The sequence below is a fragment of the Bacillus rossius genome, chromosome 2 (genome assembly GCF_032445375.1).
Source record: "Bacillus rossius redtenbacheri isolate Brsri chromosome 2, Brsri_v3, whole genome shotgun sequence".
In the NCBI taxonomy this organism is placed as follows: Eukaryota; Metazoa; Arthropoda; class Insecta; order Phasmatodea; family Bacillidae; genus Bacillus; species Bacillus rossius.
In genome coordinates this window covers 93,263,106-93,276,220 of record NC_086331.1, presented here as the reverse complement: position 1 = coordinate 93,276,220, position 13,115 = coordinate 93,263,106, and the positions used below count along the sequence as shown (strand labels likewise).

The 13,115-nt window shown below is 35.0% G+C and overlaps 1 long non-coding RNA gene across 1 annotated transcript in view; it reads right to left on the bottom strand.

The window, feature by feature from the left end:
- Positions 1 to 990: 990 nt before the first annotated feature.
- LOC134529472 (uncharacterized) overlaps positions 991 to 13,115 on the bottom strand; it is a 28,987-nt gene continuing 16,862 nt past the window's right edge. Inside the window, exon 2 of the long non-coding RNA XR_010074606.1 lies at positions 991 to 9,393. This is a non-coding gene — a long non-coding RNA (uncharacterized LOC134529472). The remainder of the gene's footprint in view (positions 9,394 to 13,115) is intronic.

Genomic DNA, 13,115 nt, shown 5'->3' with positions numbered 1-13,115 from the left:
TCAAGCCTAAATTATAGTCGTTTCAATGATATATTTTACATCAGTGTTTGTTGTACAGTAATGAACTTTACACTTATTTTTTTACAACTGAAACATATAAGACTTTGAATTCAAAACATATGTTGATTTAAAATCACATATTTTACCAAGCATTGAGGCTTCGTATAGGTTTATGGGATGGTTACTTTTTTACTACTGTACATGTGCATATTATTATATTTCTAATTTTTTTTAGTTGAAAATATAAAGTAGTTTTCAGTCTCCTTCACTAATTGTAATGAGTTGTAAGTCATTTTATAGCATTTAGGCACTGAAAGTGCCACATTTTATCAAGTTTCAAGTCACTTATTTATATATGCCTGCATTGTCTACACAAGTGATGTTCTTGATTCACAGGAAAAAATCTCGCTACCTCAGCTAGACTTATATATAAACAAGGTTTCTTATGTAATTGCCACAAATCAAGTGAGTCTGTCTGTTTTTCCCTTGCAAAATGGTACTCTCTCTTTTGGCTGCATTTTTTGTCATATTCTGTTTGCATATTAATGAAAAAATTGCACAGTGATTCTTACATATTTTCAAACTTTTTAATGGAAAGGAAAAATTAAGGAATTTTCCCTATTCAATTAGCACATGCTCAGCACAAATCCACAAGCTTCTGTTTGAATATAAAACCCAGGAATGACGTAAGTATGTATACACTAAACATTTGCGAAAATAAAAGGAAACAACATTTCGTAAATTGAGTGTGCATGTTTTGGCATTTATATGGTATCTGGTATTGTGGTTCTTAAGGTCTATCCACAAAATAAAAAATATATACTGCATTTAGTCTCAAAAATTTGGAAAATGTGACTGCACCTTAAAGATTAGTTTCCATGATTATGGAAAATGTTAATTTATAGGTATTTTACACTGTTTCAAGTACTTGAATTATTTTGTTAACTTGATTAAATATGTAATCTTAACTTATATTATTTTTTTCATAACTTTTTTCTTTATGGTTTAATTTTTATTTCACGAAGAGAAAATTGCTCTATGCCTACAATGTTCACACCATTATGAGTATTAATTTTTTAATGCTACCTATGTAGTAGTTGCCAACTCATTTTCTTTCATAAAAATATTACTTTACAAAATCAAGAAAACAACTAAGGATGCTTGATTGCTGAAATTTACTTAAGCCATTCTAAACCATGGTTGCAAAATTTAATTAAAGACAGAATAGAAGATGTCTAAATGAAATATATTTGAAAGAATCTTAAATCAATCCTCTTGATATCAAAATAGCAGTTACCTACTTTGTTTTAGTGATATGCATCAGGGGTCCCCAAACATTTTTCATTTTGCGGCGCACTTACAGGTTTAGTCATTTGTCGCAGAGCCCTACCAAGTTGAAATATGTGTACAATGACAAAATAAAAAGATAAAGGTATTTTTTTAATGACACTAGGCACAGAAATGAAATTATCCACAATCTGAGGCTCACATACCACAATCTGAGGCTCGCATAGTTATATATATTAGAACTGACACACAAGACCATATTATTATAACAGAAAAATACTTAAAAAATTCAGTGTCAAGTTAATCAATGTGACATGTGAGCTTGGTGATCTCATTTCCAAATATAACCCTGAGCGTGAGTACCAGCGAATGCAGCAAGTGGTGCATGCAGCGTGCACAATTTGAATTGTTTATTGCGAATATAAGTAAGTTAAGTTTTCGAAGAAGAGAAAACAGGAGCGCCTCAACGTGTCCACACACTTTGGGAACCTCTAATATACATCATTCAAAGTTTCACTTGAATTTACTGAGTGTAAAAGTTTGCACAAAGCTATTTGATAAGTCATTTTACACAAAAAAATAAAATAATACAATGACAGTAAATGAAATAAGCAAACAAACACCCATTTCTCCTAATCTTCCATTTTATAAAATCACCACTGGCTCTGCAGTCAGTGTACAGAAAGTCTACAAATGTCTGGTAAACAAATTTCAGGAATTTTCAGGACCTTTATAATACAATTTTCATGCTACTTTTTTACATAACAATTATTTTTTATATTTAATAATCAAAACTAAACGTAATTCGAAATTATCAACTATTCATAGGGACATGGAGAAAGCTAAAACCTTATTAGAGATAATTTCCTCTTGATTTAAGTGGACAGTCTCCAACTATTTATTTTTAAGATGAAATTATAAACTGTAAGACAGCATAAATCAAAATGCTGTGAAACTAAAGTTTTGTGATTTATAGCACAGATACTGTTTTTTTTTTTTTGTTTTGTCGTTTGTGACTAGTCCTTCATTTTCATTACTATTTCTGACTTTCGTGGCCTGCAGACACTGGTGTAGCTGGTTAACAGACTTTCATGAATTTCGTGACTTGTAGATGGGAAGCATCTCGCCAGATAATATTCTACTGCTCTTTTTAGTACCTATACAAAACTTTTCGGCTTTCAATCGATTTTCTCCCAAACATTATTCCATAGTTCTTGATGGAATAGAAATATGTAAAATAAATCATTACTTTTGTATGTTTACTTAATACTGATACAACATTATAACAGGCAAAACAAGAAGCACAAATGTTTGTAAAATATAGATTACATGGTTTTTCCAGTTTATGTGATTACCTACATGCAGCCCAAGGAATTAAGTGTCTGTGAGTTCTTTGATTTCAACATCCTTAATAAATTCAAAAATAATTAAATGTGATTTGAAGAAAATTTTTATTGTAAAATGCTCTTTTACTACTATGCTTGCTTAGCTATAAATAATTAAAGTTTTCTACAACAGTAAAACATGTTTAATTCTAATGTGATGGGACTAAGAAATAATTTTGAACCACAAAAAATTCAAATCATTACAGGGGGGGGGGGAGGGGGGGACCCAAAAAAAAAAACCGGAATGAGCGCACTGCCACTCCTAGATGTAGCAGAGAGTTCTCACATTAGATGGGGTTAGTAGATACCTTCACTAAACAGCTGCCCAGATGGTGTCAGTTTGTAGGTTAACATTTGTTTGTAGTAATGCTTATCTCTTACTCTTCTCGTGTTCCGCCTGCGAAGTCGTTATGGCAGATTTAAAAGAACAATGAGTGTGTTTGAAATTTTGCTTCCTGCTTACCTAATACTTCAAGAGGCTTTCAAGGAGGATTCTATGAGCCACACACAAGTTTTTGAGTGGTTTTGGCACTTTTAACGTGGTGAGATCAGTGTTGAAGACCATGCTCATTCTGGGCACCCTTCAACATCTCAAAACGATGGAAACGTTAAAATATCCGCGAAAAATCATTGAGGATAGTCATTTCCCTATCGACAAAATTTCAGAAGAGACAGAAGTCAGTTGGAGCTCGTGCCAGCGGATTTTGACTGAGGATTTGCAAATGAGACGTGTTGCCTCTAAATTTGTTTCTTTCCTCAAACAGGATCAAAACAAATTGTATTGAATTTGAGCCAGGACTTGAAAAAAGAGATTGAAAGTGATCCAAACTTTTTGACCAAAGTCATTACAGGTGATGAGAGTTGGTGTTACAGGTATGACCCAGAAACCAAGCAAGCATTAGCCAAGTGGAAGACTCCCAACTAACTCCCCCAAACCAAAAAATGCAAGACAAGTGAGGTTGAATGTTAAGACGATGATCATTGTCTTTTTTGATCTTTGCAGGATTGTGCGCCAGAAATTTGTTCACCCTGGCCAGAATGTTAACCAGCACTTTTATTTGGAAGTTTTAAGACGTTTGCGTAAGGAAGTGCGATGGAAATGCCCAAAACTTTGGCGATCAGGTGACTGGTTCCTTCATCATGACAACACCCCTGCACACACTGCCTTACAAGTGAACCACTATTTGGCCCTCCATATTCGCCAGACCTAGCCCCGTGCGACTTTTTCCTGTTCCCGAGAATGAAGAAATATCTAAAAGGGAAGTGTTTTGATGATGTGAAGGCGGTAAAAACAGCTTCGTAAAGTGCGCTGTAGGATATCAAAGTTAAAGAGTTCCAGAGGTTCTTCAAATGGTGGGAAAAAAGACTCCACAAGTGCATCACATCTAATGGAGAGTATTTTGAAGGTGACTGAAGGAATTTTGTAAAAAAAGGTGATAAATAAATTTTTATGTCAAAAAGGGGTTGTGACAAGTCACATTCCTGCCCGACTAAGATGACTACTGTTCCTTGCACATACATAAACACTTGAAAATTATTCCAGCTCAAGTTGCAGGTAGTGGGGTGTAAATATTATGTTGATAATTACTAACTTATTCAAAATCTGTTACATATTGAAATGAAATAAACATGTTTAAAATGTTTGTTGCTGTTTATTTTTTTTTTTAGCTGTAGATTTTACATGTTGCTGAGCCTACGAAACAGTGCATCCTCTCAGCCCAGCGCTTTTAACACTGACTAACTAGACAAAGTACAGAACAAAAAACACACGAAACATTAAAAACTGGGGACTTCCCCAAAAAAGCCACCTTCCTATTGGCTACAAAGATTATTTTTACCATTGCTATTCTGTGATTTCCTGGTTAGAGAGGTCTCCCACGGTTCTGGCAAACGTCTCTATCTCGCCTCTACCTTTCTTTCTTTCTTTCTTTCACAGAAACCACTGTCCCACGTCATACACTATACAATACACACACACATAAAAGTATAGTTATAGAAAGAATATTTAAATGAAATAAAATATCGGAAATCTCACATAAATAGTAACCTAGTCAAAAAAGTGAAAACCAGTAAAACTACAGTCAACAGGCTTTATAAATAAAATAATAAAATATAACTATTACAAATATACTCCAAATGATAAAATACAAATACAAAACTAGGTCACTAACACCTTGAACTTTATAATCAGCTGACATTCTGCCTTATTTTAAAAAAATTTTCCTCTCAAAAAATATCCATGAAAGCTGGAGAGGGCAGGGTCCTGCAATGCTACAGGGTCATTTTTCAATTTCAACATAGCAATTTAATGCACTTATAGAAATTAATAGTTTTGTTTGTTTGCTGTAATGGGAGTATAAAAAGTGAAGGGATATAGGCATACCAATTTAGGTTTTTATGTTAACAATGTTTATTCTAACAATCAAATGTTACAATTAAATTAATGTATATAAAGTGATACTTCTTTAGGAATGTTGAGAGTGAAATCTCAGTGTGCAAAGAAAATGTAAAGATCTGAGTGCACACCAAGGACTATCTTGGATTACATTTATTATAAGTGCAAATAGTCACAAAAAGAAATAATCACAACTTAAAAAATATGTTGTTTTCCTGGGATTACACTATTAAGACTTTAATATTCTTTGTAACATCTCACAGTGACTGATAGCTCAATAGGTAAGTGCGAGATAAAGTACCCCAAGTCTTCCGATTCAAATCCCATCATAGGTACACATTTTTTTTTTAAACTTTTTTTTGTATAAATTATTGTTATATACTACAATTTAAGAAAATTATATTATTACTTGATATTTCATTGACTAATTGTTATAACAACATTAAATACAAAGTTCACTCCATTGGTTAAGTTATATTATGCTAGATAGGCATATAATAAAATAAATATTACAAACAGTAAAAGTGAATTCTTGAGAGATACATTTCGCACACCGAGAATAATAGGGCCACATCTCAAAAAAAAAATTTTTTTTTACATTTTTGTATATTTGTAATGTCTATGGCTATATCTATTCGGTATAACAAGGTCATATATGTAGTACAATAAATATTCACCTGAGATGAGATATGTCCTTATTACATTTTAAATTTGTAAAACAGAAATCAGAATCATACAGCCCCACATGTTGACATGCGGCCTTATTATTCGTACAGCTGAGGGTGGGTTGGAATACACCATGGCCAAATTTTGACTTGTGCCATAGAAACAGTGCCTACATTATGCACTTCCTGATTGCTGAGGCTAAGAATAAACTTTCAATTATTCACTCTCCTGTAAAATTTAGTTTTTTTGAGATGTGGCCCTATTATTCTCGGTGTGTGATTTGTTTATGTTTGTAGGTTTATTTGATTTATTGTGTTTTAAACAAATCTACTGTTTTACTCCAAGTTTGATGATATTTGCAAACTTGAATATTGAAACACCCCCTAAAAAAAACTTTGACATTACTTGATGAAATTTTGCTCACTTCTGAGTTAAAAATAAGGTGAAAATTATTGTCTACAACTGATTTATAAAAAAAGAGGCAAGTCACAATCTCTACATGAAATTCCCCTTTTCCAATCCTTAAAGCAGAATTGTGGTACTTCTTAATAAATTTTTGCAAACTTTGCATTTAAACCAATGGGAAAATTACTGTCCTCAACTGATTGATAAAAAAGTGGAAAGTTCACTGTCTAGATGAAATGTCGAAAAACCACTCCCATCCCCCTTTCTAACCCATTAAGGCCGAATTTTTATATGTCTTGATTAAAATTTGCACACAATGACATTCAATATAAGCAGAAAATTAATGTCCACATATGATTTAGAAAAAAGTGTAAGGTCACTGTCTACATGAGATTTTGAAAAACCACTCCAGCCCCCAATTCCACCATCTAAAGCACAATTTTGGTACTTTCTGAATAAATTTGGCACACTTGGCATTAAAAATAAAGAATAAAATTACTGAATGCTTCTGGGCTTTTAAATGAAAAAAAAACTCCCTATTCCTTTTTTTCCACCCCTTAAAGTAAAATTGTGAAATACTAAATAAAATTTTCCATAGGTGAAAACAGGGTAATGGCAATCACCTAAGCAACAATTGCTTTGAAAAAAATGATAATGGTGTTAGTTAGGCTGTACAGTAGAACCTCGTTAACCTGGATCAACTGGGGTCATGGCCGATCTGAGTTAACGAAAATCCAAGCTATTCAGAGATGAGGGGCAAATGATAAAAAAAAAAAAAAAACATGTACTATGCAACTTATCAAAAATATTTTTAATGGAGTTTTAAAAATTATTGGCACACTTTCACCTAAAAACACATAATATGTATTTACACTGTACATAATATAGGTACAAACCAGTCTGTAGTAAAAACGGTAGTTAGTAAAAACGGTAGTGAGTTTTTGCTGCCTCAGTTTTGTGAATTACTTACGAGCAGCGCCATCTTGTATCCGCTTCAGCATTAGAAGCTCGTTTGGCGATGTTTTGGCTTGACTCTCAGAAAAAACCATCAATTTATCAATGTTCCTACTCCAAACTCAGCAATGATGTTCTTTAACAGTTCTCCCTTATCAATTCTTGTAAATGCTTCCAACCTTTTTTCCATACTCACAACAATGTTTTTACTTACGTCACCATCATGAATAACTTGCTAAAAAAACAGCACAATGATACTGTACCTCAACAGTGACAATAGGACAACAGAGATTGCAGTGCAGTGTCTCTAGGTCAATGTCAAGTGCAGGGCAGGAGAGGGTTGAATCACCAGTTTGCTGCATAACAACAGCAGGTAGGATGAGTGCAATGAACTCGCCTGCTGGAAAGTGAATTCAAGTAATGTACTACACTGAAAATAGTGATTTATTGTTTGTAAAAAAATTCATTTACTAACAACATAATTTTTTTCCCCCAAAACTGGTTCAGGTTATCCGGACGTCCGGGTTAAAGAGGTCCGAGTTAACAAGGTTCTACTGTATATTTTTAATTGACACCTCTAAATGTAAACTTTTCAATGCCACAGTGTGAAAAGTATGGAAACTATTTTCTGAAAAAGAAACAAGACAAAAAGTAAAAACCTGTGTTTGAGCTGTGTTCTCCTGCCTATCTTAAGCTGTGTTCTTCTGCCTATCAGGTAATAACAGTCCCTGAATAACCCATAAGGGCTCTTTCACACGGAGAGCCGTGCGGCTCGCACTCGCGAGCGGGAGCTTTTTCCGCTCGTACCTTCCACGCTTTCACACGGGGAGCCTTTTTGGCTAAGGCGCTAGCCATTGCGTAGTCGCAAGTAAGCATTGGAATGGATCGTACACGTGCCATGGCCATGTATCTTCTTTACCGTAGGCGACGTCTTCGACGACAAAAACGCCGATGTACCAAAACGTATTGGGTACATCCTATTAATCAAAGGCGCGATGAAACAGGTGTTTTTTCCACGCTTTATCAAGAACTTCGACGAGATGGCAACAAGTTTTACAACTACTTTCGAATGTCATTGGTCTCATTTGATGGGCTCCTTGGGAATACCAAGAATAGTATACAGCTCGAAAATACTAACATGAAGTACTGCATTCAGCCTGAACTGAGTCTGGCTACAACATTAAGGTAAGTAAATCGCACTGTCTAAACAAAAAAGAAAAAAATAATTTTATTTAACAGAAAATTTATGTAAACCATGGCCACTAACTCCTACACAAACTAAAATTCAATTTAATTGAACTAAAAAATCTTGAGAGGGAATAATTATAATAAACTCATATGTTCTTTAATTTGCAGCATTATTTATTGCGAATAAATTTAGCAATGTATATTAAGCTTAAGTAATGTGCACTGAAACCTCAACGTTTGTATAGAGGTAATACAAAAGTTATTTCTAAAAATAATTTTAAAAAAATAGAAAAATTGTAGGTATTGAAAAAAGAAAATAGACAATGATAGAATAATTAGGTAGGCAAACACATACTCATTGAAACAAGACAATTACACTATCGTCCCATATCCTGTGGAAATGGAGTCTGTGTTGGAGACGTGGTTATGGTATTGCTTGGGCTGGGAGAGGGCATACATGAGGTGGGCATTATATGCGAGTAGTTATAGCAACTATGATTGGATTGCTGAGGAGTGCTTGGTTGTCCCCATGCAAAAGGCTGATTTGTCTGGTTTGGATCGATAACAAATGTAACAGCGGAGTGAGGTGGATTATTCCTTGCAGATTTTATTTTCTGAATCAAATTCAGTGCACCAGCTTGGAATTCGAGGACCTCATCATCAGTGAAGGTTTCCAGTGTTGGCACTAGTACTTGCATGAAACAAATGTGTCTGTTTGGGTTTCCAATAAATGCAGTATTTTCTGCTCAAATTCGTCAGGGTGGCTTCTGGGGGTTTCTTTTCGTCCCATCTTGTTTGTTGAAAGAACCTCCCTTTGTTGGGTGGTACGACTTTCCGGATTCGAGGGTCCCGCACCTACGGTAAACTGTTGTTGATCCTCAGCTTCACCTTCTACACTTCCGAGGCAACTTTCTGGGTCACTGTTGTCACTGGCAAGAGAATCTTCAGTCACCCTCCGTTCAAAAACTTTCCTTAAGAAATCCATTTGGTCGTGGTAAACATACTTCTTGATTTTTGAAGCGGGGGCTCCTGATTTCCTCGCATTTTTTGCTCTGTCAAGTGCTTTTCTGTATCCATCTCTGATAGTTTTCCATTTAGTTGTTAAGTCCTTTTCTGCAACAAAAAATAAATGAATTATGTGACAACATAGCATTAATGATACTTGTAATACAGTAATGAACTACGTAATATAAATGCGCTTATTATCACTATAAGGGTAGGAGTCTTGAAACATCTAAAGAATTATCACTAGTATTTTCACAATTTCGTTGTTTATTTTCCTGTTAACTTGTTTTAGTTTATTATATTTACAGAATGAAATAATAAAAATGATGTCAAACAAGTAACTCGATAGTAACTGCAATTTATAAATAGGGAATTAGTATTTTGCATAACCGTATGGCAAATTTTCATCCTTATTGTGTTAATATAGTTTTTTACCAATGAACTGATAAATGATCTTGAACTATTACCATCCTTTCAGGTACCTTGCAAGTGGTTGCACATTCACCGAGCTACATTACATGTTCAGAATCGGAATATCTACTGCATCCATGATTGTGACAAGCGTTTGCGAAGCCATTTGGTCAACAATGAAAGCGGAAGTGCTCCCAGTCCCGACAAGAACAGTGGAAAAGCATTGCAGTAGGTTTTGAAACAAAAGCTAACTTCCCACATTGTCTTGGCGCTGTTGATGGGAAGCATATACGTTTGGTATGCCCTTTCAAAAGTGGATCCATGTACTACAGTTACAAGGAATATTTTTCTGTGGTCCTCAAGGCCATAGTGGATTCTGAGTACCGCTTTGTGTACGTGGACATTGGCAGCTACAGGAAGGATTGCGACTCTTCGGTTTTTCAACGTTCGAGACTTTGGAGTTCAATCGAAAACGGAACTCTTGAACTTCCGACTGAGAAATGTCTTCCTGGTGCAATGGGACTTACAATACCTCATGTTTTCATCGCTGATGAAGCTTTCGGGTTGCACAGAAACTTGTTGAGACCCTTTGGAGGACGACAACTACCGTTTAAGTAGGGCAAGACGTTTTTCAGAATGCGGATTTGGAATCTTATCAAACAAATGGTGAATCCTTCATCGGGCAATCAATGTGTAGCCAGATTTCGCTGTAGACATTGTAAAATGTTGTATTGTACTCCATAATTTCGTTCGTGACAGAGATGGTTTTGCATTCAAAGACACTATGACAATTGCAGGATTGGAGGATGTACAACAGCAACAAGGAGTGCGAGGAACTTTGTCCGCCAACAATGTCAGAAATGCGTTCTGCAATTATTTCATGTCACCTGTTGGTGCTGTACCATGGCAGATGAATGCAATTTAATTCTGTAATGCAGCAATGTCAAAAATGTCTTCTGTAATTGTTTTAAGTTAGTTCTTGTTGCTGTAACATTGCAGATTAATTCAATTTAACTCTGTAATGCAACAAATTCAGAAATAATTTCTGTGGTACTTTGCAGCGCCGCGTTTTTATTATTTTTTTATTTTATTTGTAGGTACCTGCCCAGTAACAAGATATGTAAAATGTAAACAGAACCAAACAGTACATTAAATAATAAGAAACACAAAAATTGAAGTAGCTTCATATTTCAGTACTTATTTTACTTGGCTGGTGCACTGCCATGCATTCAGACTCAAAGTTTATTTTATTAATATGTGTATATTAAAATATTTTTACATAAATACGTTAATACAATTTTAATTAATATGTGTTTTCCTTTCAACTTTCCGTATTTCTTTTTCTCAGGCCCGGATAATGTTTCATTCTCCGTTGATTTTTCACACACTTCCCTCCGATTTCTAGCCACTTCATTCCGGTCCTTGTAAAATGCGGTATTTTTGTCCCAAAGGGTGGGCCGGATACCCACTGAATTAATTAAGAACTCGACATCAACATCCATCTTGAAAGCGAGAGACTGAGGAGCGAGAGCTATAGTCGCCCTTCGTGTGAATGCCCCCACTCCTCCCTTTGCATTTCGAGGATGAAGCGCGACCCCCGTCCACAGCGCACGGCTCGCGATGCGCAAATCCGGCTCGAGATGCACGAGCCTTGCCGGCCCTCGCTCGCGCGCCCTGAAGGCCCGCGCTCCCCGTGTGAAAGCTCCAGTTTCACTCTCTGCATTTCAGTCTCGCGCGCCTCGCTCCCGCTCGCGAGTGCGAGCCGCACGGCTCTTTGTGTGAAAGAGGCCTAAGAATATACTATACAAATACTAGTTTCAATAATTTTTGTTCCAGATCATAACAAAATCTCTTTACAAATACTCAGTTCTTGAAATTAAATTATTTTATCCAAATGCGTGCTTTTTATAAACAAATCACATTGTTTGCCATATGCTTTCTAAGGTAAAAAACATTGTTGCTGGAGGTCATAAGAGTAATGTGAGGGCAGCAATAGCAAGGAATTACCATGTTCCTTATTAAATTCAAATGCAACCATGTTCCTTATTAAATTAAAATGCATTCAGAGCGCACTGAGATGTCTGGTTGTCAAAAATCTAGATCATTGTTTTTATCTAAACTCGCATTAGTGAAGTTAGCAAAATGTGATGACCATGCTAGGAATAGTTCCTCTGTAATCCACCCCGACTGCGCCAGTAAGTATATCCACTGAAACGTGGTTAATTCATTTACACTATACCAATTCACATGCAACATGCTGCAAGTGCACTGGAGTCTAACCATAAAATACTTTACAAAGTAATTTTACGTGTTCCGCGAAAGTCTATTTTTTACACGCTTTATATTAGCTTCACCTGTATGTTTGTAACCAACTCCTTTGGGTGCGATTTTGACCCACTTTAAACGGCCAGATTTCATTCAAACTTTGTAGATTTATTGAGGACCGATGACAATACACTAATTTGATAAGATTATTCCATTATTCAATTTGCAAAATAAGATTTTTGTCAATTTATATAATTTCACAATATTTAGTAGGCTTTGTTTATATCGCGCCAAAGACAAATTGAAAGAAAAGAGTTCGCACATTGTAAAGAAAACCATTTCGCTCATGAGCTAACTCTTTTCTTTCAGTTTGTCTTTGGCGCGATATAAACAAAGCCTACTTAATATTGTGACATTTAATGAAATGAAAAGTGAGAGTGGGTTATGATCATTGTGAACGATATACTTTCTTGAAGAGAATATTATCTATATATGTAAAAATATGAAAACAAAAACTCTGAAATAAGGGCTTTAAATGTTGTTTCTTTCATTAAATAGAGAAACACAATTACATCTTTGTTTCATTTTACCAATTAACCAAGAATGAAATATTATTATAAAACAACATTTTCTGCAAATATTTCACGAAACATGGAAAAATTGAGGTTTGATTTTGCTGTGAAACCAACAGCAGATGGGAAATCAAACACCATATGCATAACCTCAATAGCTACACCTGATGGGCAGATTTTTGAAATTCCACTCGAACACCAACCTGCAAATCTACACCAAGCAGTTACAAATACTCCAAACTATGCCAAGGTCAGTAAATCATTAAATAAAAGACATCAAACATGGAAAATATGGATAAGTTTGACAGATGATATATCAAAAACATATTTGGATAGAGAGCAAAACTTACAGTTTAAGTATTTTTACCTGGAAGAAATTGAGGAAAAAACAAAAAGTGCTGAATCTATACCTAGTGGATCAAATAAAAAATTTGAAAAACTGTTAGAAAAATTTCTTGAAGGAAAAAAAAAACTATATCTGAAACTCAAAATTTAGGGAAAATTGCAAAAGATTTCATGATTGAGAAATTCACGGGCAGAAACTCAAATGCTTACCAGTGGATTAAAGATTTCAACAAAGAA